The sequence below is a fragment of the Sycon ciliatum genome, chromosome 2, assembly GCF_964019385.1.
Source record: "Sycon ciliatum chromosome 2, ocSycCili1.1, whole genome shotgun sequence".
Taxonomy (NCBI): domain Eukaryota; kingdom Metazoa; phylum Porifera; class Calcarea; order Leucosolenida; family Sycettidae; genus Sycon; species Sycon ciliatum.
In genome coordinates, this window is record NC_088644.1 from 16,379,293 (window position 1) to 16,406,546 (window position 27,254).

A 27,254-nucleotide genomic window follows, 5' to 3' on the forward strand; every position below is an offset into this window, starting at 1 on the left:
GAGGATAGACGAGCACCCTCTGGAGGTTTGTGAGGTACAGGGCGATCTAGGAGGAGACAACAGACAAGATCAGAGTGTGCTGGCATCAGTGGCTTGGCCGCGTATTCTGAATGCCAGATTGTTTCCCATGTCAGCTGCTGTATCGTTAGTTGCTGTCCAAGCATCCACTGCATGAACCCTGTAAACACTGGAAGGACACAGTGAAGTTCGACATGTTGGCTGTTGGTGTCACTCTGGATAGCTCAATACCATTGTCAAGGTTCGGCAGGAGTGGCGAGGTGCCTGCCACGACGCTATCTATCTTGCAGTCCTGTATTGAGCCCGTGGTGAAGCCCCTCACCTGTGATACCAGGGTGTGCAGTTTTCGGCATCCACATGACCTTGCAAGGCATACGTGTAACGCTGTTGGTGCGTGGCGAGTCTGACATTCCCCACCTGGTGGACAACAAGCCTCCGTGTCTGCCCCTTATGGGGCCACATGGCCAGTGATGGCAGTGGTAGAATGAGGAAGGACATGTGTGCATGTGCATCGGCCTGTGTGTGTACCTGTGTGTGTACCTGTGTGTGTACCGGTGTGTGTACCTGTGTGTGTACCTGTGTGTGTACCGGTGTGTGTACCTGTGTGTGTACCTGTGTGTGTACCTGTGTGTGTGTGTGTCTGGGGGTGGGCGGGTGTGGGTGCGTGGGTGTGGGTGTGTGTGGGTGTGTGTGCATGTGCATATGTCCTATTCCTGTGCCTGTGTGTGCATGCCCACATTCAAGTGTGGTAATGTGATACTGTTAGTCTACAAATATTCGGCACATATTTATTTTCGGCTATTTTCGGCCTGGTCATGTTTGGGCTGAAAATGTGTTGCGGGCAAAATTTTGTTTTGCAAGGTTCCGTATGACAGTGTATACATATGCGGAAGCAGTACAGGCGGAAAATTTGATGCGGCCGAAATGGGTTTTAGCTCTGGAAGGCCGAAATTTAAATGGGATGAAAATTTGTTGTTGACTTGCAGTATGTGTGTTTGTGTACATGTAAGCAAGGTATGCAAGTTATTTCAGATACTAGTGCCTGACATCAACCAAGCCAGCACTATGTATCATGGGGTAAGGATGGACTGTGGTGTAGTATTGCTTTTCATGGATGAAACTTTCCAATGCGTGTGTTTGTGCGCGCGTGTGTGTGCACGTGTGTGTGCACGTGTGTGTGTGTGTGCACGCAAGTGTGCGTGTGTGTGTGTGTGTGTGTGTGTGTGTGTGTGTGTGGCATGTGTATGCAAGAGGGTGCGTGTGTTGTGTATAAAATTCTATTTAATTTTAGCATATGCTCTTTGTTGCAGTCCATTCGCAATCCTGTATTCTACATTCTCAACTGTACTAGGCATTCTCAATCTGCGGCTCCTCACCAGCACCTGCTTACTTTTTTTTTTTTTTTTTTTTTTTTTACTAGTATGTTTCTTCCAGCATGGAACTGTAGTGATAGGAAAAAGGTTAACACCTGTCCTAACGAATTGCAGGGGTTTCACTTGGATTTTCTAATTCCTTTCCAAGTGGGCAAAATCTACTATAAACCCAGAAACAAACGTCCCAGTTCAAGATTTGGAAACTATATGCACCTGGAAATGTTTGTGATGGGAAAAAAATGTTTTAACTACATGTACGTTTCTCAGTGACACCATCACTGCTGCGTCTCGATGCAGCGCCTGCTCATTAGTTGTCACGTTTGTCCTAGTCTCTGTACCATTGTCTTTCCTTATTCTTTTCGAGCTGGTTATCGAGCCGGATTACCATCACTAAAATCTACGTTGCCAGATCGTAAAGGTTTCCCGCAGTACTTGTATATTATATCCCAACAAATCTTTTAAGGTGAGTTTTGAATTGCAGTTAGTCGTTGCACATGTTGTAGGCAAATTTACTTTTAACTTCAGGCCACTACACCATTGTTGAAACTTTGTTCACAATACTGCAGTTCTCCCCACCAGAGCCACCGAACTTCTTTGGAACTGTAGGCGATAGACACAGCTGGATGTGAATGACTTTATCGGCTGATACTGGTTCCCAGATATGAATACCAGTCGTGCAATCCACTGTTCCAGGACAGTCTAATAAAGGCAATTAATCTGAGTGGGGATGGTGGTCGTGGTTTGGATTTGGGACGGATAAGTAAAACAAAAAATCTTCTATAAAAACTTAGTTTGGCTGGATTCTACACTGACAGGATTCTGAGACCAGCTTCGCAGACAGTCCTGTCTTACAGTCTACCAATACGCAATGCCAAGATTATAGGTATTTACTGCTCACACGTTTGAGTACACAGGTTGCAGAGGGAAGCTTCACTGGGACAGTACTTCATGCATTCCAGTCAAACAGCTAAAAGATGGGCGTAGCATACATGAAAAACAAATTATGGGGGTGGGTGAAACTGAACCTAAAGCTAAACTGAACCTAAAGCTATCTGGGCAAACTGGACCAAGAATAGCTGCACTTGTGTAAGCTTCCAGTCAGCCAATAGGTAATTTGTGGCAGGCAAATTATAGAAGGGTGGGGTTATAGTCTCCATATTACCAACATAATAAAACGTTGTTGTTTCATGAGATCAGATCTTGTGAATATGCCTAGTGTTCACAGGAGATCTCGGGGAGCTTACAACCTCAGATATTTGATTCACACCGCTACAGGCAATATGCCCGTCAGATAATTCACATAGACTAAGAAAAATAACATTGGGATGGAAATGGCTTTAAATTTCTTCTCCGGTAGAATTTTCCGGATTGTTTCTCCATCCTAAAATGCAGAAACAACAAGAGTTCAGTCAACAGGAGGCCAAGAAGAAAACACTTGCTGAACTCTGATTTTGTACTACGCAACGTAATGGAGAAAAATGCGGATAATTTAGATTTTCTTCTCCAGTAGAATTTTCCGGCTTGTTTCTCCTTCCCTGTTTGTTTCTCCGTCCTCATGAAGAAACAATAAGAGCAGAAACATCAGCAGAACTCTTCTTGTTTCTGCATGAGGAAGGAGAAACACTTGCTGAACTCTCATCACATTTCAGGTGTGAAGTCCACAACCAGGATAGGCTATATAAGTAATCATTCCAGGAGGGGATGGTGGTCGGGGTTTGGGATGGCCAGAAATTTTTCATTTTCTTGTCCAGTAGAATCTGTCAGCTTGTTTCTCCTTCATCATGCAGAAATTTATCATTTTCTACTCCAGTCTGTCAGCTTGTTTCTCCTTCCTCATGCAGAAAATTTTCATTTTCTTCTCCAGTAGAATCTGTCAGCTTGTTTCTCTTTACTCGTGCAGAAATTTTTCATTTTCTTCTCCAGTAGAATCTATCAGCTTGTTTCTCCTTCCTCATGCAGAAACAACAAGAGTTCAGCCATCAGCAAGCCAAGAAGAACAGATTTGCTGAACGCTGATTTTGTACCACGCCGTGCACTGATCTTGTAATCAAGAAAAAAGACATGGAAGTTGCATAGTGTATTTGCTTACCATCAATCGCCTTTGCACTGTTGCTCTCACCTCCTACCGCCATCGGAGCTGCAGCTCTATCCCTGAGTGCGGTGGGCACAAGTGTTCTGTGGATGAACTCCGTGGCCACAATGTGCATGAAAATAGTCCAGACCTATGCCATCAACTGAAAGTAAACCACCAGCTTAAACACAATCAACAGCACCACCAGAACTTGCACGGTATCAATTTAGCATGTCAGTTACTTGTGGGCACACGGGATATTTCACTGGGATGAAGATACAATATTAGCCTGTAAACCTGTACCGTGTTACCATTCATTGCTACTTCAGGAGATCAGCAGTTGGACCATTGATGAGATGTAACTGAATACACACCATTGCATCAGGGGCGAACAACCTCCTCAAGCCTTATGATTGCACGCCTACATTTTAAGCTTGCTGCATAGCCCCTCATTCAATGCATTAAGTGTGATGTCAAGCAAGGAAGCTACAGCACACTTTCAATCAATTAATAGTTTATCGGTGGTGATGGGCGTGGATCGGTACACTCATCGCATCAAAACGCATGCATGTACACACAAGCACACACACGCACAAACGCACACACACACACCCTACCCCACACGGAAACTTTTTTTTCTTACACACACTCTTCCTTGCTCATCGCCATTAATTGGTCACGACACAGGGGAGAGAGATTCAACAGACACCTTGGAAAGATGACTGAATTGACTATGGAACTGCCCAATGGCTGACACGCCCTGCAGTCCCAAGACTTTGGGTAGACTTGAAAATTGTCCTACTGTCGTGTACATTGAAATCCGTTTAGACGTCACTCAAGCGGCCACTGGGAGCTGACCTTGCAGCTCTGGGCACTGCTGGTCCATTTTTTCAGTTTTGTACGTGAAATACAGTGCATGTATGAGCTAAGGCAGTCAGGGCGCCCGCCCCGGTCATTTCACCGGATTTCAATGTCCACAACAGTACTTATGGGCTCACCACAGTGCAGTCAGTGAGCAAGGAAAAAGGTGCAGACAAAGGATCGGCAGCATCAATGGTATCCGTCCGGGAGTCCAAATGCATAACTCTGCCCCAGCCATCCTGCAAAACAAAGATGAACATGCCAAGCCAAGCATGTACACCATCAGCAAGCCATACAAGTACCCGAACAAAATGAGAAGAAAGGGGGGGGGACTCCCTCGTGAGCACAGGAATGCAGTGATTAAGGCAGGCTGGCAAACGTAATCAGATGCCTTGACAAAGAAAGACGGAACTGAAGTTGTTCAGTGTTCAGTGAGTACTAGTGTATAGAATACTGGTATGAACATGGCGACGAGTTTCACCGTGACAGTGTAACAAGCACCACGTTATTGGTGTCACTAGCACTGGATTGCACACTAGCACTGGATTACACACTAGCACTGGATTGCACACTGGCACTGGATTGCACACTGGCACTGGATTACACACTAGCACTGGATTGCACACTGGCACTGGATTGCACACTAGCACTGGATTGCACGCTAGCACTGGATTACACACTAGCACTGGATTGCACACTGGCACTGGATTGCACACTAGCACTGGATTACACACTATAGTCCATTTCAAAAAGATTAGCAATCAGGTTTTGGTCTTAAAAAGTATGAAGATAAGGGAAAATTGGACAACAAAGTACATAGAATGGCTTGTTAGGACATGGCAAATTGTTCTGTGGAGGTTTCGGAACAATTGGACCAGCCGTTAAGGAGTTAGAATTTCGGCCAGGTTTCCGGCCTTTTCCCGTGGTTTACGATTTGCCCTGGATGTCAGTATCGATTTTTTATCAAAACCCACGATTTATCCTTTCCTTTTTGGCCTTGTGGTTATGAATGCTGTCTGCTGACCATAAAGTTGTGAGTTCAAATCCCAAACTATCTTCAAGTTAAACTTTTTTTGCATTGTTTTGGTGATCACGCTGGTACAAAAAGTACAAGCCAAAGAAGAAGGTGGCTGCGCCAAACGACTTGTTGTTGGAGCTCGCGTTTCCTGCCGAACTAATACTTACTGTCGGACACTTGACTGGTTCACGCCATGTGAACACACCCACAACACTGAAACGGTGTGAGTGAACACGGAAGTCATTGCGCTGTAGCTACGTGTTGTTGAATACAACGTCACATCGGTCGATCGATTTCTCTTTGAGAATTATTTTAGTATTTCAAGATCGCCAATTTATTTGAATTTAGGAGTCAACGCCGTCTTCTATCAGCTTTCACAGGCGTCTGCTTTTCTCAAAATGTCGTCGAAGTCACACGGATAGCTTTGCCAAGTCATGGCGTTGGGAATGAGTCTGTGTCGATGTCGTTTTCGTCACATCGTGAGAGTAAATTGCATCGCAGCTCAAAGAAATTGGGCACGAAACGAATTGGGACCCATCCCGCTCGTCAACATTTACCACACTTTCGACATGTCCTCTCTGACTCCATATCGATACGAGGAAGAACTCGTTTGTTGTAAACCAGACGTACATGTACTGACGTGATTGAGTTGTCATTTTTCCTGCTTTCGCGCGGAATATTTCTTCGAGTTCACAGTGAGTTTTTCCAGCCAGCTCTCGACCGCGCATACGGTAAGACGGCAAACTCCGCGGGCGATCGCCAGGATTGCTAATCTTTTTGAAACTGACTGTAGCACTGGATTGCACACTAGCACTGGATTGCACACTGGCACTGGATTGCACACTAGCACTGGATTGCACACTAGCACTGGATTGCACACTAGCAGTGATGTAGCTTGCACTGTACATGTATAATATGTGTACATGAGATATCTGTGTCCATAACAAAGCAGCTGCTGTTAGGACACACCCATCTTCACGTGCTGCAGTGTTGGCAACAACTCCAAAAGAGAGCCACGATGTTCACACGACAGTGCAGCAGGGAAGGCATAGTAAAATATTACTAATATAAGACGCAAGATGGCACGTACAATGCATACTGTGGCGGGTACGACGCAAGGCACCAAGGTACAGACTAGTGCCAGCAAGCACATTGTGCAAACAATGCGAAGGGTGATAAGTGGACAAAAGCTTTTTGCCTAACGGGAGAACAGTTGGAGAATTTGCTTGAATTTGTGTGAAATTTCTACAGAATTTCCCTGTAATACACAGTATGTAGTATGTATAATACATTGGTGGCAGTGATGTGAAAATTCCCAAGTGCTATGTTCATTTATTTGTGCTTTTTTGGATTTATTGATGCAAAGGTTGGATTACACTCCACTAGCATAGGCTGACAAGTTCATGACAATCATGTCTGACATGTGGCAACCAGGCAACTAACTCCACTGTGTGTCCAAACAATGCCCAACTGCTGTGGCTGTACACTTACCATATTTTACCGTGTGTTGTAAGTCGACCCCCCAGTCCAGTGTCCAGAGGTCTCAATTCTGCTTTTTAAAGTTATCACCCAACGAAGCCCTACTAACTACTCCCTGCTACTAACACATCAACATGTAAACATTCCTAATTGGAGGGTATAATGTCCCAATCCTTGGAAAAGGCCAATAAACTGGCCAAAATGTGTACACATGGTGCACTCGTGCATGCAGTGAAGGTCTTTTTTTTAAAGATGCTGATAGTTCCCGGTTATAAATCGAATCCCGGTTGTAAGTCGACCCCCACCCTTTCTCCTTCTATTTTTAGTCGTAAAAGGTATACTTACAACCGGAGAAATACGGTACATGTACATGTAGCTGCGAACGACTTCAAACGTATCCCAGGCTATTCCCTGCATGGTTCCCTCTGTTTACACTGGGTGTTACCATCAGAAAGTGGATGAATAAAACAAATGATTTATTATCAAGTTCGAACCCCCCCCCCCCCTTCAGGCCTTTTCAGAATCGGCTCAAAGCATCACAAAGTAAGAGATGTCTGACTGTGAGAAACACGGTGAGCTTTGCATCAACTGGTTATAGGCAGCTTTGCGCTAACCGGAAAAAAGGTGCTCAGCCAACGTGAGCAAGGGTAATGCTCAATCTCTGGACAAATAGCCGTTTTGGCTTCCTAAGGTCTCATCAGCAGAACGACCATCCAAAACCGATTGCAATGAAGTGTACTTCAAGTATCTAACAACAAAGTACTTTTAAACCGGGCTATAGCATCGGTAAGTGACATTGTCAGGGTACCCTAAGTATGATAAATCCAGCAGCTCCAGTAGTAGTGTGCGACAGTATTTCCCATTAGGGCGCAGACCCCCGCACCCTACTTACTCATTTCTCGATTTTCTGTTTTTTTCCCTTTCAACTAGAACTTTATCTAACTCTGCAAGCCAAACAATTTTCTAAAGAGTTATTTACGACTCCACTGTAGTCCATACTCTTGCTCACAAATTCATACAGCACCACCCAGAATAACTACATTGTACATGTATTGTGCACATGCAATAAAAACGGTGATGGTGCACGATTTTCTGAGCAAGTTAAAACAATGTTCAATATTCAGTCATAACCCATCAAGCACCTTACCTGTCATATTCGAGGAACAAGGAGGCGATTCGCTGCAGAGTGTAATCGTAAGTCTACAAAAGCCATCGAATCTGGAATCACAGTCTCAGGTTGCACCGTTCCTCTGCACTCTGAGTGCATGTACTCGTACTCCTGCACTAAGCAACTAATAATAATTATTACTTCGCAGCAATGCAAACAAAACATTTCCGCCTGCCACTACTGATGTCTGAAAGTAGCATTCGTCCAAGAATTCACCTAGCCCTCCTGAATTCATGACTTCACTACTAAAATAATTCGACAGAAGGAAATAGACTTCTGCCAGGATGAGACACTCTTCCGAATGAGCTACGGTAGCTACTGTTACAAACAGACTTGGGCCAGTTGGGGGGAGATGTTGTAACAACTCACCTGCACAAGGCTGCAGTGCAGAATAACCATGATAACTACACCCGGCCCCGGATGGCGCTCAAGCTTCGCACCGGGCCGTCGTCACCACTGCTCCGTGGTTTCCCATACACGTCATGTATGTACTACACTAGTCTACAGTGAAACCTCGTTAGGAAGAACACTGATAAAACAAATGTTTGCCTAAGGGGTCGTCGCAAAAGTTTTCTGTCGTCCCTGAAACGAACATCGTTCATTTCGTACTTGGACCCCCTCCCCTAGCCCTCCCTCTGAAACGAACACAGCTTGCTATGCTGGACGACGAAAATCGCATGCATGTACATGTCATAATTATGTACAGTGTCGGTCGACTTGCGATTTTGGCTCGCACCCCCTCCCCCCAAATGAATCATGTTCGTTTCAGGGGCGAAGGACTAAAGGGACCGTCACTTAAAGGGGAAGTTAAGGCAAAAATTAAAATTTCACCAGTTGTAGTCTTCGGGGTGCTGAGTCGAATGGTCGTGGTCCGAGGAAGCTGAGACTTTCCCTTCCTACTTGAATCCCAATCGAACTCGCGTACTTCCACCGAAACTGGGTGACTGCGCCCTACTAGATGGGGATTTGTATGCAAAATGTCACTAAAAGCGCCGTTTCGTTCTTATAAAAGCACGGATGACCGCGATTGGCCCATATGTTGTAGTCTTTTGGACGCTGAGTCGACTGGTTTTGGTCCGAAAAGGCTGCGATGCAGCGTTCCTCCTTTATTCCCAATCGAACATGGTTGAACAAGCGGTCACGTGCTCCTGCGTACGCCAGTCACCTGGTCACCGTGCCTGCAGGGTACAACTTACTAGCCTGTTTGACCTTTTTTGGGTGCAGTCCTGTCACTCGAGTTGAACTCGAGTTGAACCTTGGTGTGAAAGTTGTCGCCTGCTGGCGTGGTGACCAGGTGATTTGGGCACCCAGGAGCACGTGACCGCTTCTTCAAGCATGTTCGATTGGGAATAAAGGAGGAACGCTGCATCGCAGCCTTTTCGGACCAAAACCAGTCGACTCGGCGTCCAAAAGACTACAACATATGGGCCAATCGCGGTCATCCGTGCTTTTATAAGAACGAAACGGCGCTTTTAGTGACATTTTGCATACAAATCCCCATCTAGTAGGGCGCAGTCACCCAGTTTCGGTGGAAGTGCGCGAGTTCGATTGGGATTCAAGTAAGAAGGGAGCGTCTCAGCTTCCTCGGACCACGACCATTCGACTCAGCACCCCGAAGACTACAACTGGTGAAATTTTAATTTTTGCCTTAACTTCCCCTTTAATTTTTGCCGACTACCCGCCAAAAAAATCCTTTTCGTTTCACGTGTCAGACACGTCCGCGAGCGCGCGCGTACGACTCGACTCGACTCGCTACCTTTCACGTCAAGCAATCTGTTCACGCCACATGGCTGGATAGCGTGTACATGCAAACATGATTGTCAGATTGAAGACTTGCAAAATTAATTTTACAAGTCCAGGCGCTAGGCCTAGGCGCACAGAATGCGTAATGCTAATGGCAGCTGACTTTATTTTCGGAGAAACACTACTCATTGTAGTAAAAAGTAACAATGAATAGCGATATCATCTAGGAAGGATCGCTACCCTAACGCGAAGGAAAGGCCTTGCGCGGCTGCTCTACGAAGTGTTGAAGAATGACTCAAAGTTAGTTGGTGGACGAACAACTCGCAGTGGTGCCGGAAAACTTGGCCCCCAACGATGGTGTTTGGTGAATCATCAAGCATAATGTCTTGTAGCAGTGTTCACCGAGGAAGGAGAACGCTCTAGCCGCTGCTGTTGTCCGTTTCATCCACGTTGGGCGTTAGCTGCACCGCGCCTATTGTGTTTTAGTATTCCATGGACACACATTAGCATTCAGAGCGATTGTGGAGCCACAATTTACTTCACACAGCGTTGTATTGTCCACGAGCGCAAACTTCATTATCAGCAGTAACTGTTACTCTTCATCCTACGTGTAGATTTGGAGTATACACGGCCTTGTCACGACAGCGACAGCTCTACAGAGTGTTCAAGTGCGAAACATTAATTTCAATTGTCGGTGGACGAATAAATGGCTGGTTCCGAAAAACGCGGCCTGCACCGATGGTGTTTGGTGGATCATCAAACGGGGTGACCAGCAGTGTTCACCGAGGAAGGAGAATGCACTCACCACCACTGTCGTCTGATTCATCCAAGTGGGCGTTAGCTGCGCTGCGCCTATTGTGTTTTAGTATTCCATGGACGCACACTAGCGTTCTCAGCGGTTGTGGAGCCACAACATATCTTCATGCGGCGTTGCACTGTCCAAGAGCAGAAACGTCAGCAGTGGCCCATCATCATACATGTAGATTTGGAGTATACACACCATGCGCCAATGGGCCTTGGCACAACAGCGGCAGCTCTACGGAGTGTTCAAGTGAGAAACATTTGTTTCGACTTGGTGGACGAACAAATCGTCGGTGCCGAAAAACGTGGCCTGCGCCGATGGTGCTTGAAACATCAAGCATGGTATATGGTGACTGTTAGTGTTCATCGAGGAAGGAGAACACTCAGGCCGTCGACCATTCATCCATTTCGTTAGCTGCACTAAGTCTGTTGTGTCCTTGTATTCCATGGGCACACACTCATGAAGCATGGCGTCTGAGCTGTGTTCACAGAGCGGGGAGATGCTCTTGCTGCTATCTTATCTGTCCTGTGTATTCCCAAGTGCCGAAGGCTCACAACAATGGTGTTGGACAAGTCAGATAAAATAGAGTCAACGTAAGTACGCATGTGTACTCTTACCGTGACTGAAACATAAGTGGGGTGTAAGAGCTAATTCATATGGTGTCGTGACATTCACATGTACGAGGTTAGTGTGTAGTACTTGTTACGTACTGAATTCTGTGACTTTGTTTTGTCTCCATATACTGCATGCATTCACGTTTCACAGTTATCAGTTTGCCCCTGAGTTCATGTCTGTTATCCCGTGTCTCCTCTACTCAGGCGCGTAGCACCGCCGTTGGCGGTGGTCCGGCCGGGGGGGGGGGGGGGAGGGTTCGGGGAGATCTCCCCCCTAATTTTTTTGAAATTAGGGTACAAAATCCTGCATTCTGGGCACTTTTGGCATTGTTTTACTATGGTGGTCGTGGTCGGGCGAAAAAGTGGTCCGGCCGGAGCGTCTGCTACGCCCCTGCTACTTCTTTTTGTTTCCACACGGTTCATGGTGTAGCGCTGCACGTGTTCCATCAGTTTGAACTTCAGCATAAATCGCAACTACTTGTACTTTCAGACATGTCACGTGATTGTTGCCAGGGTTTGAGCCAATCAGAGCGCTTACAGGCAGGGCCTGAACCCCTGATCATGCCCTGCCTGCCAGCTCTACTACGATATATGTCACGTACCCGCGCTGCACGGTTCTCCTGCGCTTGGGCTTGCTTTCCCTTGATAGTTGGAAGTCAGTGGCTGCTTTAGAACTCTTAGATTATGCACAGAAAGTGGTGGACATCACGCAACTGCATTGTAAATAAAAGGGGGGTTGTCAACTGACAACCGCATAATTTTTCGACATAATTAATAAAAGAATTTTCATCTAAAGAGTGAATAGCAACTAAATAGAGCGGTTGTCGGTTGACAAACCCCCTTTTAGGCCAAGTAAAAAAAAAAGCTAGATGATCGTCCCCGTCCGCCCCAGTTTTTGTCAGCGCCCCAAGAAATATTTTATTTTTTAAATCGTGAGTTTTTGCCGAAATCGTTGGTTTTTTACCGATCGCGGATGCAGGAAACATGTGCACGCTTTGTTTAATACTTTCTTTACTATATGGACCACATACTACTAGTATATCACAACGTCAGTATCGATCTGCTGAAGAAAGAAAAAGAAAAAAAGAAAAAAAAAGAAAAAAAGAGAAAAAAAACCTTGATGTTGTTGTGTACACTGTGTGCATGAGAGGGTAAAAAGTAAAAAAATAAAAATAAAATCCTCCCGCCCTCCCCGATTTTTCCAAAAAAAAGGACGATCATCTAGTAATTTTTTTTACTCGGCCTTATTTAGATTATGTATCTGAAGTAAATATCACAATTGTCTCTTGTGTATTATATCCGTCTGATGTCACCAGATCATCACATGGTGCTGTGACCAAGATACGGATCATGACGAACGCTGATTCAACTGGACGAATCGCAACCTGACGACGAAGAATCGCGAGGCTTTTCAGATGCAGGGACACAATGGAAACTGAACGACTTCAGAACAGCACTGAAGCGTTATCATGCAAGACGCCTTTCTGCGCCGCACAAACACAGGCGGTACTACAGCAGAAGATGTCACTCACTATTCTGCAGGTGCACTGGTAACAGGCGCATGCAAGTTCACGTGAAGGAAGCGGTCTGATGGTAACTGGAATGCCAGCAGTATGAGAGGGTGTGCATTCTGCGGCGGATCTCACCTGGACAAGAGCTGCACGAAATACACAACAGTAGCACAGTGGAAAGAATAACTGATTGAACAGAAGCGTTGCTTTGTGTGTTTGCGCACAGGGCACCGGTCAACTCAGTGCAAGGCCACCCGCAAGTGTAATGTGTGTTCTCGCATGGGTCACCAATCAGAGTCACCATCATGTCACGATCTGCCCTGAATCTCAACAGAAATCTGACAGCAGGACCAACATAGTAGCTGATCAGCCTGTGGCTGACGAGGTACCAGCATCTGGCGCAACAGCAGCTAGTGCAGCATCAACCAGTATCGCCATTGACTGTAAGATAGTCAGTCATCTTGATCGGTGCAGATTTCCTCTGGGAATTTATGACGGGGAGCACCAGAGGACTTCCGCCAGGACTACAGTTTCTACCTACCACAGTCGGTTTTGTGGTGACTGGCCGAACACGTCACTCCAAGCACTCAGCTATGCCGATGAGCAGCCATGCCAGCTATCGTTTCTCTAACTGATGCAACTTCCGACTCCTGCACCATCCCAGATCTGTGGGACCTAGACTGAGTTGACATCCAGGATTCAGGCAATCTTACTAACAACGACCTAGCCATTAGGCAATTCATCATTGTTCTACGATTTTGCTTGCCACCAATCGTCATGACCTGCGATACTGAGAAGGCCATTTTACAAATCAGTGCCAACCCAGCATACAGAGATGCGACACGATTTCTGTGGTTCGCCAACTCCGACAGTCCATCAGTCACCCCATCCAGCCTGTTCACGCTCATAAGCAGTCCATTTCTGCTTGGCGCGTCTATACTGCATCATTTGGCACAGCAAGATGACAAAACAGCTAGCAGTGGCTATTGGTGAGAACATTTTCTGCTGTGCCATTGGAGTGTGCACGATACACGAACCCTGCTCTTTTGTTGGCACCGCCTCTGTAACTTACTGCATAGGGTGCAAGGTGACCGTTGTCGGTTTACATGTACTCCAGTTATTACACCGTGCATGCACTGAGTCTGTGCTGTACAGTACAGTACTGTGCATCCATAGGTGTCCGTTTGCGGTAGCGCAAGGTGACACGCAAGGTTGGTGTATTGTGTTGTCCGCTGCTATTCGAAGCTCTCGGAGTCGGAAGCGTTACCTCCGTTTCCCCTGTTCCTCCCTGCGCGGAGTCTGTAGTTCTGGCTTGCAGTCGCTGTTACATGCATGTTGGCAGTTGCATGTGTTCTGGTTTTCAGTTGTCTTTAGGCCACACTGAAGAAGGTCTGTGGTTCGACTCACCCGACCGACCGTACATTTTTCAGCCCGACCGTAACTTTTTTTCGGCGGGCTGTCGTGTGACTGACGTACGTGGACTGAACACGTCCACGTCTACGTCTACGTGCTGTGCAGCGTGAGTCTGCGGACGCAGGCGGCTCCTTTTGGACTTGACTTGTAGTTCTCGTACTGCAGTGCAGTGCAGTGAGTGGTACGACTGCTGCCTTGTGCTGGTAGTAGAGTCTACTCGATACGACCACCGGCAGACTGGCGAGACTTATTTTGAAGTGACCGTCCGGTTGAGAGTGATTGCCTCGTTCCAGATTAAGGACGGCCTTCTGTTTTGGGATGAAGGACAGACGAGATTGCACTTTCCTCGTGTATTGGGAACGATATTTCACCTGTACCGGTAAGTTGCTGCTCCATGTGTGCAAGCACAGGAAGCGTCGATGGAAAAAGCCCATGTATTCGTGCACGCCGACACCAAACTAGCAATACATGTACCGGTACATTGTACAATTTGTACTTCGAAGTAGTTCCCGAACTTACTTTCAACTCGCATCGTTCTTCATTTGCTTGATGATTTGGACAGTCAGAGTCACCGCTTGAAGTTATTCTCTTCTCGTTCCAGAGCTACACAATGTTTCAAAGTATTAGCCAGTGATCACTTTATACAACATGTATGGCATAACACTGCGTAATAATGCCGATGTACTGGTACATGGGTGTCTAAAGGCAGTACGGTGTATTTACATGTACTAAAAAATATATTTAAAAAAAAAAATCCGCCCGCCCGCCCGTAAAAAAAATGTCCATGTTAGTCGAACCACACACCTTCTTTAGTTTGGCCTTATAAATTTTGTTTTGTGTGGACGACAGTTCAATATTCTAGCAGTTGTTGCACGTCCTACATTCCGTAGTTATCTGCGGTTGGTGTTCGAGAGAGCAAACTGTGTTCTTCTCCAGAGTGGAGTAAACCATTCGCTTGTGTCTGAGGAAAACCCTGTGTGTTGACGAAGTGGGTTGACTTGGCTGTAGAGTGAAAGTACCACATGGTCATATGGTCCACAAAATCTTAGAACTAACTTAGGGTCTTCTGGCGTATGGTATAATTATATGAGCAGCATGAGAGTGAAGTAAAAGACTATTAGCTCAAACATTCAGTCTTTCAAGAGTAGGTGTTTCATCACGGAATAGGTTCTGCAGTTCACTTACACACTGCAACAATGGACCAGCAGTGTCCAGCATACAGAGTCATGTGAATATGTACCGTATGCATACTCACAGCTGCAAGGCCAGCGCCCCGTGGCTGCTTGACTTCTCACTCGATTTTAATATTCACAACAGTAAGACTCTGTGATCAATCAGGGGTCTGTGAGCAGTTATGCTACATGCACAATGCCGGTGAAGGCATGACACAGTAGAATATGTGATTAGGAACAGACGGAAATTAGGATGTGTTCATACAATATAAGTGAGGGATGACTCCTATTAGTACACCACGGCATACTCAAAACAACAACAAGGCAATGTGCAAATCTCTGATACCGGTACGTTAATAGGGGAAATTGAACAAGGTAATCTTTAGACAAAACAAAGTAAGGAGGAATGTTGTAGAGCCATGCGTATGAATCAAGGTGAGCAAGACCAAAATAGGAAAGGAAAGGTCTACCTGTATGTAGTCCGCGTTCATCTCATTCCAGTGTTCAGCATTGTGTTAGGCAGTACTGTGTCGTTCTGTTGGTTCCCAGGTTGGCTTCCAACACCAGGCTCATGGAATCCCATCTGACAGCTGCATATACTACTAAAAACATGTAGGTAACTCCCTTCGGATAATCTTGGTATAGACGGTAGAGGCGAAGGACTGGCAGTTGTTGAAAGGTAAATTGTACTGACTACCCACCACATCGGAGCAGTACAAAAGTCCTACGAACTCCTGCAGCGGGTACACCGAGTCCGAGGCTAGAGTGGTTATGTGGGTCTGTTCAACGCTATCACCACGGGTCTTACCACGGTAAAGTAGTAGATCTACACGGCCACGTTCGTCAGCTCCTATGTCGTTAGATACAATCTAGGGGGCTGTAGGACCGGCTCGTCAAAAATAGAGAACCTGAACAAGCGTGCTCGGGACGTCTCAGCAATCGTAGTATGCCTGAGCACTCCAATAAAAACTCTGTAGTGAACTATTAATGATACAGGAAAGTGGTGGAGCAAGCACATTTGCACATTGCCGCAGGACAATTCCAGGTACAGAGTCACTGCCGGCAGCTTTGAATGGATCCACAGCTTTAAGACACTTTTCAACATCTGCAACACTTACAGGTTTGAAGACGTGAAGACTGTTGGCTGGCATTGGCCCAAGTGGCGGGTGCAGATTCTGTGGTCTGCTTGGGTCATTGACAATTTCACCGAAGACCTGGCCGAGATCCTCAACAGAAACCTGAGGTATTTGACGTTCCTTCCGTCGCCCTGTGACTGTTCATTGCTGACCAAAGTTTCCGCTGATCAGGTGTGTTGCACTGGTTTACGAAGTACAGGTTACGAAGCTTTCGGTCAAGCTTCCTGGCAAAAGTTCTGGCGAGCCGATGTTGCTCACGAAGCACCTCATTGGCTTGATCCTTCATGAGTCGATGGTGTAGCCTGTTGCGGTGCCGTACTGCAGATACCAACTCCTCAGTTAACCAAGGACAGATACGGCGACCACGCTTGCGCTTCGCCACCAAGGGGGCGTGCTCATCTAGTGTTTCCATAATAGCAGACGTGAATGCACCTGTCATGTCATTTATCGTGCCGTTCCGAGGGAACTGATGAAAGTGGACACACAGATCAGTCGATGGTGTGGATACGGCGACTCTGTCCGGGTTGTGATGTTCGGTTTACCCCTGTCTGGTTTACAGGCAAGTGTGCAAGGATGGCGAAATGGTCGCTAATATCTCCGTAAATCGTTTCACAGGCACCAGAAATGGGTGTATTTGACAGAAACAGATCTATGGTTGAAGCCGTGTGGCTCGTGACACGAGTTGGTGAGGTGACATAATTCCGAAGATTACTACTGGATAGTACTCGGTGCAGATGTTGTGCGTTCGGAGAGTTCTCACAGCTGTAATCAATGTTGAAGTCTCCAATGAGAACGGTAGATGCCTGAGGGCCTTCCATAGCAGTTTCTATGTTCTCTTGAAGAGAGTCCCAGTACGGCACTGGCTTGTCTGGAGGACGGTACCCACACCCGACAAGGAGAGTATCACCAGGACATCTGACTTCCAGCCATACAATCTCTAGCTCAGCAGCTTCCAAATCCATTCGTCTTCGGACAACCACAGACTCATGGCAGTAAATGCCGACGCCACCACCTTGCTGGATGGGGCGGTCCTTCCTGAAAAGTTTGTAATGAGGAATCGCCAATTCTCCATCACCAACATCGGGTTTCAACCAGGTTTCTGACATACCAAAGATGTGCACTCCTCTGGCCGACAGGAACTCCTTCACCTCATCCACTTTCCGTCTGATGCTGCAAACATTCAGAAATGAGATTGTCAGCATTGACCTTTAGATTTGCTGCGGGTAAGCACTCCATCGTTGAGATCGCTGGTTGCTGACTGATCTTTTGGTCCGTCAGGCTTCTGCATAGCCACTGAGTTCCCAGATCCAGGGTACTTGTCAAAGTTCCATTTTCGACTGTAGTACGGAGATGGCCAAAATTCCTTTGTATTTACAAGTTCAATACTCGTTCTGTTGAGAATGAGTCGGGCTGAGTGACCTTTCTCCTTGGGAAATAGCGTGCAATCATGGATTTGCACCTTCACGCCAACCTCTTGTGCCCTTTGTTGTACGTATTGACAAAGGGTATCTGCATCGCAATCCTTCCGGAGGTTGCCTACAAACAGAACAGCCTTCCTTCCTGTTGGCTTCTTGGTGCAGATCAGCTGCCATAAATTGCTGCCTTCCGCATCCTCTTCAAAAGTAGGGAGCATTCTGGAGAGTCCTTGTTTGCCAGGTTTTGCATCAGTTGGAGCATCTGGGTCCATTTGATGCACCATGGACGCTTCAGTCACGCTGGTATCTTGTTGTTCGGTACGTACAACTGAGGAGCATGGTTCAACCGAATCTCGCACTAGTTCCTTTTGAGGACAGCCAGCTACGGGTACGGGTACGCCAGGGCTGGAAGCTGCAACTCGCTTCTGTTTCTTCTGGGATGATTTTTGCACCGAGGGAGATCCTTGGCGTCTTTGGCCGCCATTGTCGTCTTGAGCAGACTGCAAAGCCGTCATCTCGTTTGTGAGCGCTTCTACCTTCCGCGTAAGGTGGTCGATACGATTTAGAAGTCGTTTCTCCCTATCCTCAGCTGCACTGCGGTCTAGCTCCAGTATCTCAACGATCTTCAGAAAGTAAGATTTCTCCATACTAGTACTCTGGTTTGAACTTGCCGATTCAAAGGTGGGGGACACCAGATCTGCCGGACACTCGACATCTACTGGCACGCCTGTCGCCATAGCCCAGGACAGTGTTGTACCTGGCATGGGACGGTCTCTACACAGCTAAAAAAGCCCAAAAACACAGGAGCGTGGGAAACTGCTTCAGACCTACACTGTAAAAATACGATGTGCTACAGACTAGTATAGTTCTTGGTAAACAATGACACATCATGTGCAACAATCTGCAACAGAATAGTGGTAGTGTATGGAATACACAATGCTATAACAGTTATATGTACATAAACAATTACATGCAAAATCTTTGGATCGACAGATTGTCACTCCACTCATAAGACACAAACCCCAATACTGTTTGGTTCACACAGACCACCAGATAAATGATAGAAAGCTGCAGAAGGGAAAGAACCAGTCAGGACAGTAACCAATAGTCAGTCATAAAGGGAACATGTTGGAATACAATTCACTTCTTCCCCTGAGGGACAAGCCTTCAAGCCTTAGCCGACGTAAAAAATCAAGCTTTTTGGCAAAATTCTAGATTTAAAAATAAAAATAAATTCCGGGCGGCCTCGAAAAATGGGGCGGGCGGGGACGATAAACTAGGATTTTTTTACTTGGCCTTAACTATACCTTATTTTACTGTTGCCCCGTAGGCGACGTTGGCGACAAGCAACACCCACACTTTCTGTAGTCTGGACTTCATGTATGACTAACACTGCTATTGATGTATTGACTTTCAGTCGGCTCCAGTTACAACTGCCGGTACACCATGTACACATGATACATGAACTGTCTGACCCCTTTCATGCATTCGTATGCAGCTGTCACCTAACACCGGCACCGCTTTTGTCATCGACTTGTATGTATGTATCATTTGCTGCTAGGCTAGGATCGGGATTGTAGTCCGTGATCCGTAGGCGTAGAGGGGGCTTGTTTTCCTTGGGGTGTTAGAGTTTTTAGGTTCCTGCTTCGGTTGTGCAGGTCACTAGTTTTTGGTCATTCTTGTTTAGTATGAGTTAGCTGTTTGGCATGAGAATGAAAGAGTAATAATACAGTCTTCTAATAATAAAGTAACGACGTTCCGTTTGTGGAATGGTGAATCAAGACGAGAGGTAAAAACATTTACCTAACTTCGAGTCAAGGACAACGGGAAGTGTGACACAACGGAACCCCATGTCGTTGGTCTAAGCGTGAGTGGCGACTGGCGACGATAATAATTATTATCCCATTCAGCGTAGTTGCCAGCCAGACCAATGGGCAGCTGGGGAAGCAGCCTATCGGGCTCCAAGGGTAGCAACTACGAGGCAGTAGTGTTCTTTCTGGATTATGGCTCTACATCTTGTTGGACAGTTCATGACAACCAGCTGAGAGAGTCACTCGGAGACCTCATTGCCTTTGGTAGCGATTATGCCGAGTCCATAACAGAGATAGAGAGACACAAGAATCCCCTCGTACCGTGGCTGCCAGAAATGGGCTTGTTTTACCATGAATTTATCGTGTTCCAGACCAAGAATTGGTGGTGGTCCATCGAAAAGAACTCTGAAGGCGTTACATTGCAAAGAAGCAAGCAACGTGGCCGTGTACTACTTTACCGTGGTAAGACCCGTGGTGATAGCGTTGAACAGACCCACAGAACCACTCTAGCCTCGGTGTACCCGCTGCAGGAGTTCGTAGGACTTTTGTACTGCTCCGATGTGGTGCGTAGTCAGTACAATTTACCTTTCAACAACTGCCAGTCCTTCGCCTCTACCGTCTATACCAAGATTATCCGAAGGGAGTTACCTACATGTTTTTAGTAGTATATGCAGCTGTCAGATGGGATTCCATGAGCCTGGTGTTGGAAGCCAACCTGGGAACCAACAGAACGACACAGTACTGCCTAACACAATGCTGAACACTGGAATGAGATGAACGCGGACTACATACAGGTAGACCTTTCCTTTCCTATTTTGGTCTTGCTCACCTTGATTCATACGCATGGCTCTACAACATTCCTCCTTACTTTGTTTTGTCTAAAGATTACCTTGTTCAATTTCCCCTATTAACGTACCGGTATCAGAGTTTTGCACATTGCCTTGTTGTTGTTTTGAGTATGCCGTGGTGTACTAATAGGAGTCATCCCTCACTTATATTGTATGAACACTTCCTAATTTCCGTCTGTTCCTAATCACATATTCTACTGTGTCATGCCTTCACCGGCATTGTGCATGTAGCATAACTGCTCACAGAGCCCTGATTGATCACAGAGTCTTACTGTTGTGAATATTAAAATCGAGTGAGAAGTCAAGCAGCCACGGGGCGCTGGCCTTGCAGCTGTGAGTATGCATACGGTACATATTCACATGACTCTGTATGCTGGACACTGCTGGTCCATTGTTGCAGTGTGTAAGTGAACTGCAGAACCTATTCCGTGATGAAACACCTACTCTTGAAAGACTGAATGTTTGAGCTAATAGTCTTTTACTTCACTCTCATGCTGCTCATATAATTATACCATACGCCAGAAGACCCTAAGTTAGTTCTAAGATTTTGTGGACCATATGACCATGTGGTACTTTCACTCTACAGCCAAGTCAACCCACTTCGTCAACACACAGGGTTTTCCTCAGACACAAGCGAATGGTTTACTCCACTCTGGAGAAGAACACAGTTTGCTCTCTCGAACACCAACCGCAGATAACTACGGAATGTAGGACGTGCAACAACTGCTAGAATATTGAACTGTCGTCCACACAAAACAAAATTTATAAGGCCAAACTAAAGAAGGTGTGTGGTTCGACTAACATGGACATTTTTTTTACGGGCGGGCGGGCGGATTTTTTTTTTTAAATATATTTTTTAGTACATGTAAATACACCGTACTGCCTTTAGACACCCATGTACCAGTACATCGGCATTATTACGCAGTGTTATGCCATACATGTTGTATAAAGGGATCACTGGCTAATACTTTGAAACATTGTGTAGCTCTGGAACGAGAAGAGAATAACTTCAAGCGGTGACTCTGACTGTCCAAATCATCAAGCAAATGAAGAACGATGCGAGTTGAAAGTAAGTTCGGGAACTACTTCGAAGTACAAATTGTACAATGTACCGGTACATGTATTGCTAGTTTGGTGTCGGCGTGCACGAATACATGGGCTTTTTCCATCGACGCTTCCTGTGCTTGCACACATGGAGCAGCAACTTACCGGTACAGGTGAAATATCGTTCCCAATACACGAGGAAAGTGCAATCTCGTCTGTCCTTCATCCCAAAACAGAAGGCCGTCCTTAATCTGGAACGAGGCAATCACTCTCAACCGGACGGTCACTTCAAAATAAGTCTCGCCAGTCTGCCGGTGGTCGTATCGAGTAGACTCTACTACCAGCACAAGGCAGCAGTCGTACCACTCACTGCACTGCACTGCAGTACGAGAACTACAAGTCAAGTCCAAAAGGAGCCGCCTGCGTCCGCAGACTCACGCTGCACAGCACGTAGACGTAGACGTGGACGTGTTCAGTCCACGTACGTCAGTCACACGACAGCCCGCCGAAAAAAAGTTACGGTCGGGCTGAAAAATGTACGGTCGGTCGGGTGAGTCGAACCACAGACCTTCTTCAGTGTGGCCTAAAGACAACTGAAAACCAGAACACATGCAACTGCCAACATGCATGTAACAGCGACTGCAAGCCAGAACTACAGACTCCGCGCAGGGAGGAACAGGGGAAACGGAGGTAACGCTTCCGACTCCGAGAGCTTCGAATAGCAGCGGACAACACAATACACCAACCTTGCGTGTCACCTTGCGCTACCGCAAACGGACACCTATGGATGCACAGTACTGTACTGTACAGCACAGACTCAGTGCATGCACGGTGTAATAACTGGAGTACATGTAAACCGACAACGGTCACCTTGCACCCTATGCAGTAAGTTACAGAGGCGGTGCCAACAAAAGAGCAGGGTTCGTGTATCGTGCACACTCCAATGGCACAGCAGAAAATGTTCTCACCAATAGCCACTGCTAGCTGTTTTGTCATCTTGCTGTGCCAAATGATGCAGTATAGACGCGCCAAGCAGAAATGGACTGCTTATGAGCGTGAACAGGCTGGATGGGGTGACTGATGGACTGTCGGAGTTGGCGAACCACAGAAATCGTGTCGCATCTCTGTATGCTGGGTTGGCACTGATTTGTAAAATGGCCTTCTCAGTATCGCAGGTCATGACGATTGGTGGCAAGCAAAATCGTAGAACAATGATGAATTGCCTAATGGCTAGGTCGTTGTTAGTAAGATTGCCTGAATCCTGGATGTCAACTCAGTCTAGGTCCCACAGATCTGGGATGGTGCAGGAGTCGGAAGTTGCATCAGTTAGAGAAACGATAGCTGGCATGGCTGCTCATCGGCATAGCTGAGTGCTTGGAGTGACGTGTTCGGCCAGTCACCACAAAACCGACTGTGGTAGGTAGAAACTGTAGTCCTGGCGGAAGTCCTCTGGTGCTCCCCGTCATAAATTCCCAGAGGAAATCTGCACCGATCAAGATGACTGACTATCTTACAGTCAATGGCGATACTGGTTGATGCTGCACTAGCTGCTGTTGCGCCAGATGCTGGTACCTCGTCAGCCAAAGGCTGATCAGCTACTATGTTGGTCCTGCTGTCAGATTTCTGTTGAGATTCAGGGCAGATCGTGACATGATGGTGACTCTGATTGGTGACCCATGCGAGAACACACATTACACTTGCGGGTGGCCTTGCACTGAGTTGACCGGTGCCCTGTGCGCAAACACACAAAGCAACGCTTCTGTTCAATCAGTTATTCTTTCCACTGTGCTACTGTTGTGTATTTCGTGCAGCTCTTGTCCAGGTGAGATCCGCCGCAGAATGCACACCCTCTCATACTGCTGGCATTCCAGTTACCATCAGACCGCTTCCTTCACGTGAACTTGCATGCGCCTGTTACCAGTGCACCTGCAGAATAGTGAGTGACATCTTCTGCTGTAGTACCGCCTGTGTTTGTGCGGCGCAGAAAGGCGTCTTGCATGATAACATAACGCTTCAGTGCTGTTCTGAAGTCGTTCAGTTTCCATTGTGTCCCTGCATCTGAAAAGCCTCGCGATTCTTCGTCGTCAGGTTGCGATTCGTCCAGTTGAATCAGCGTTCGTCATGATCCGTATCTTGGTCACAGCACCATGTGATGATCTGGTGACATCAGACGGATATAATACACAAGAGACAATTGTGATATTTACTTCAGATACATAATCTAAATAAAAGGGGGTTTGTCAACCGACAACCGCTCTATTTAGTTGCTATTCACTCTTTAGATGAAAATTCTTTTATTAATTATGTCGAAAAATTATGCGGTTGTCAGTTGACAACCCCCCTTTTATTTACAATGCAGTTGCGTGATGTCCACCACTTTCCGTGCATAATCTAAGAGTTCTAAAGCAGCCACTGACTTCCAACTATCAAGGGAAAGCAAGCCCAAGCGCAGGAGAACCGTGCAGCGCGGGTACGTGACATATATCGTAGTAGAGCTGGCAGGCAGGGCATGATCAGGGGTTCAGGCCCTGCCTGTAAGCGCTCTGATTGGCTCAAACCCTGGCAACAATCACGTGACATGTCTGAAAGTACAAGTAGTTGCGATTTATGCTGAAGTTCAAACTGATGGAACACGTGCAGCGCTACACCATGAACCGTGTGGAAACAAAAAGAAGTAGCAGGGGCGTAGCAGCCGCTCCGGCCGGTCCGGCTTTGGCCGGACCACTTTTTCGCCCGACCACGACCACCATAGTAAAACAATGCCAAAAGTGCCCAGAATGCAGGATTTTGTACCCTAATTTCAAAAAAATTAGGGGGGAGATCTCCCCGAACCCTCCCCCCCCGGCCGGACCACCGCCAACGGCGGTGCTACGCGCCTGAGTAGAGGAGACACGGGATAACAGACATGAACTCAGGGGCAAACTGATAACTGTGAAACGTGAATGCATGCAGTATATGGAGACAAAACAAAGTCACAGAATTCAGTACGTAACAAGTACTACACACTAACCTCGTACATGTGAATGTCACGACACCATATGAATTAGCTCTTACACCCCACTTATGTTTCAGTCACGGTAAGAGTACACATGCGTACTTACGTTGACTCTATTTTATCTGACTTGTCCAACACCATTGTTGTGAGCCTTCGGCACTTGGGAATACACAGGACAGATAAGATAGCAGCAAGAGCATCTCCCCGCTCTGTGAACACAGCTCAGACGCCATGCTTCATGAGTGTGTGCCCATGGAATACAAGGACACAACAGACTTAGTGCAGCTAACGAAATGGATGAATGGTCGACGGCCTGAGTGTTCTCCTTCCTCGATGAACACTAACAGTCACCATATACCATGCTTGATGTTTCAAGCACCATCGGCGCAGGCCACGTTTTTCGGCACCGACGATTTGTTCGTCCACCAAGTCGAAACAAATGTTTCTCACTTGAACACTCCGTAGAGCTGCCGCTGTTGTGCCAAGGCCCATTGGCGCATGGTGTGTATACTCCAAATCTACATGTATGATGATGGGCCACTGCTGACGTTTCTGCTCTTGGACAGTGCAACGCCGCATGAAGATATGTTGTGGCTCCACAACCGCTGAGAACGCTAGTGTGCGTCCATGGAATACTAAAACACAATAGGCGCAGCGCAGCTAACGCCCACTTGGATGAATCAGACGACAGTGGTGGTGAGTGCATTCTCCTTCCTCGGTGAACACTGCTGGTCACCCCGTTTGATGATCCACCAAACACCATCGGTGCAGGCCGCGTTTTTCGGAACCAGCCATTTATTCGTCCACCAACAATTGAAATTAATATTTCGCACTTGAACACTCTGTAGAGCTGTCGCTGTCGTGACAAGGCCGTGTATACTCCAAATCTACACGTAGGATGAAGAGTAACAGTTACTGCTGATAATGAAGTTTGCGCTCGTGGACAATACAACGCTGTGTGAAGTAAATTGTGGCTCCACAATCGCTCTGAATGCTAATGTGTGTCCATGGAATACTAAAACACAATAGGCGCGGTGCAGCTAACGCCCAACGTGGATGAAACGGACAACAGCAGCGGCTAGAGCGTTCTCCTTCCTCGGTGAACACTGCTACAAGACATTATGCTTGATGATTCACCAAACACCATCGTTGGGGGCCAAGTTTTCCGGCACCACTGCGAGTTGTTCGTCCACCAACTAACTTTGAGTCATTCTTCAACACTTCGTAGAGCAGCCGCGCAAGGCCTTTCCTTCGCGTTAGGGTAGCGATCCTTCCTAGATGATATCGCTATTCATTGTTACTTTTTACTACAATGAGTAGTGTTTCTCCGAAAATAAAGTCAGCTGCCATTAGCATTACGCATTCTGTGCGCCTAGGCCTAGCGCCTGGACTTGTAAAATTAATTTTGCAAGTCTTCAATCTGACAATCATGTTTGCATGTACGCGCTATCCAGCCATGTGGCGTGAACAGATTGCTTGACGTGACGTGAAAGGTAGCGAGTCGAGTCGAGTCGTACGCGCGCGCTCGCGGACGTGTCTGACACGTGAAACGAAAAGATTTTTTTGGCGGGTAGTCGGCAAAAATTAAGTGACGGTCCCTTTAGTCCTCTGCACTCTGAGTGCATGTACTCGTACTCCTGCACTAAGCAACTAATAATAATTATTACTTCGCAGCAATGCAAACAAAACATTTCCGCCTGCCACTACTGATGTCTGAAAGTAGCATTCGTCCAAGAATTCACCTAGCCCTCCTGAATTCATGACTTCACTACTAAAATAATTCGACAGAAGGAAATAGACTTCTGCCAGGATGAGACACTCTTCCGAATGAGCTACGGTAGCTACTGTTACAAACAGACTTGGGCCAGTTGGGGGGAGATGTTGTAACAACTCACCTGCACAAGGCTGCAGTGCAGAATAACCATGATAACTACACCCGGCCCCGGATGGCGCTCAAGCTTCGCACCGGGCCGTCGTCACCACTGCTCCGTGGTTTCCCATACACGTCATGTATGTACTACACTAGTCTACAGTGAAACCTCGTTAGGAAGAACACTGATAAAACAAATGTTTGCCTAAGGGGTCGTCGCAAAAGTTTTCTGTCGTCCCTGAAACGAACATCGTTCATTTCGTACTTGGACCCCCTCCCCTAGCCCTCCCTCTGAAACGAACACAGCTTGCTATGCTGGACGACGAAAATTGCATGCATGTACATGTCATAATTATGTACAGTGTCGGTCGACTTGCGATTTTGGCTCGCACCCCCTCCCCCCAAATGAATCATGTTCGTTTCAGGGGCGAAGGACTAAAGGGACCGTCACTTAAAGGGGAAGTTAAGGCAAAAATTAAAATTTCACCAGTTGTAGTCTTCGGGGTGCTGAGTCGAATGGTCGTGGTCCGAGGAAGCTGAGACGCTCCCTTCCTACTTGAATCCCAATCGAACTCGCGTACTTCCACCGAAACTGGGTGACTGCGCCCTACTAGATGGGGATTTGTATGCAAAATGTCACTAAAAGCGCCGTTTCGTTCTTATAAAAGCACGGATGACCGCGATTGGCCCATATGTTGTAGTCTTTTGGACGCTGAGTCGACTGGTTTTGGTCCGAAAAGGCTGCGATGCAGCGTTCCTCCTTTATTCCCAATCGAACATGGTTGAACAAGCGGTCACGTGCTCCTGCGTACGCCAGTCACCTGGTCACCGTGCCTGCAGGGTACAACTTACTAGCCTGTTTGACCTTTTTTGGGTGCAGTCCTGTCACTCG

General features: G+C 46.8%; 2 long non-coding RNA genes across 3 annotated transcripts; both read right to left on the reverse strand.

Moving 5' to 3' along the window:
• Positions 1-1,948: 1,948 nt before the first annotated feature.
• On the reverse strand, positions 1,949-8,409 carry LOC135808936 (uncharacterized). Of its 2 annotated transcripts, XR_010552145.1 has the most exons (4): positions 7,968-8,409; positions 4,461-4,562; positions 3,481-3,625; positions 1,954-2,772 (listed from the first exon to the last, which is right to left on the reverse strand). It is a non-coding gene; the product is annotated as an uncharacterized LOC135808936 (long non-coding RNA). The 2 variants fall into 2 exon arrangements; XR_010552144.1 differs by having other exon boundaries at positions 1,949-2,772; positions 3,481-4,562.
• Positions 8,410-21,091: 12,682 nt separating this feature from the next.
• On the reverse strand, positions 21,092-26,439 carry LOC135808937 (uncharacterized). The gene is made up of 2 exons (XR_010552146.1): positions 24,599-26,439; positions 21,092-23,654 (listed from the first exon to the last, which is right to left on the reverse strand). It is a non-coding gene; the product is annotated as an uncharacterized LOC135808937 (long non-coding RNA).
• Positions 26,440-27,254: the final 815 nt, after the last annotated feature.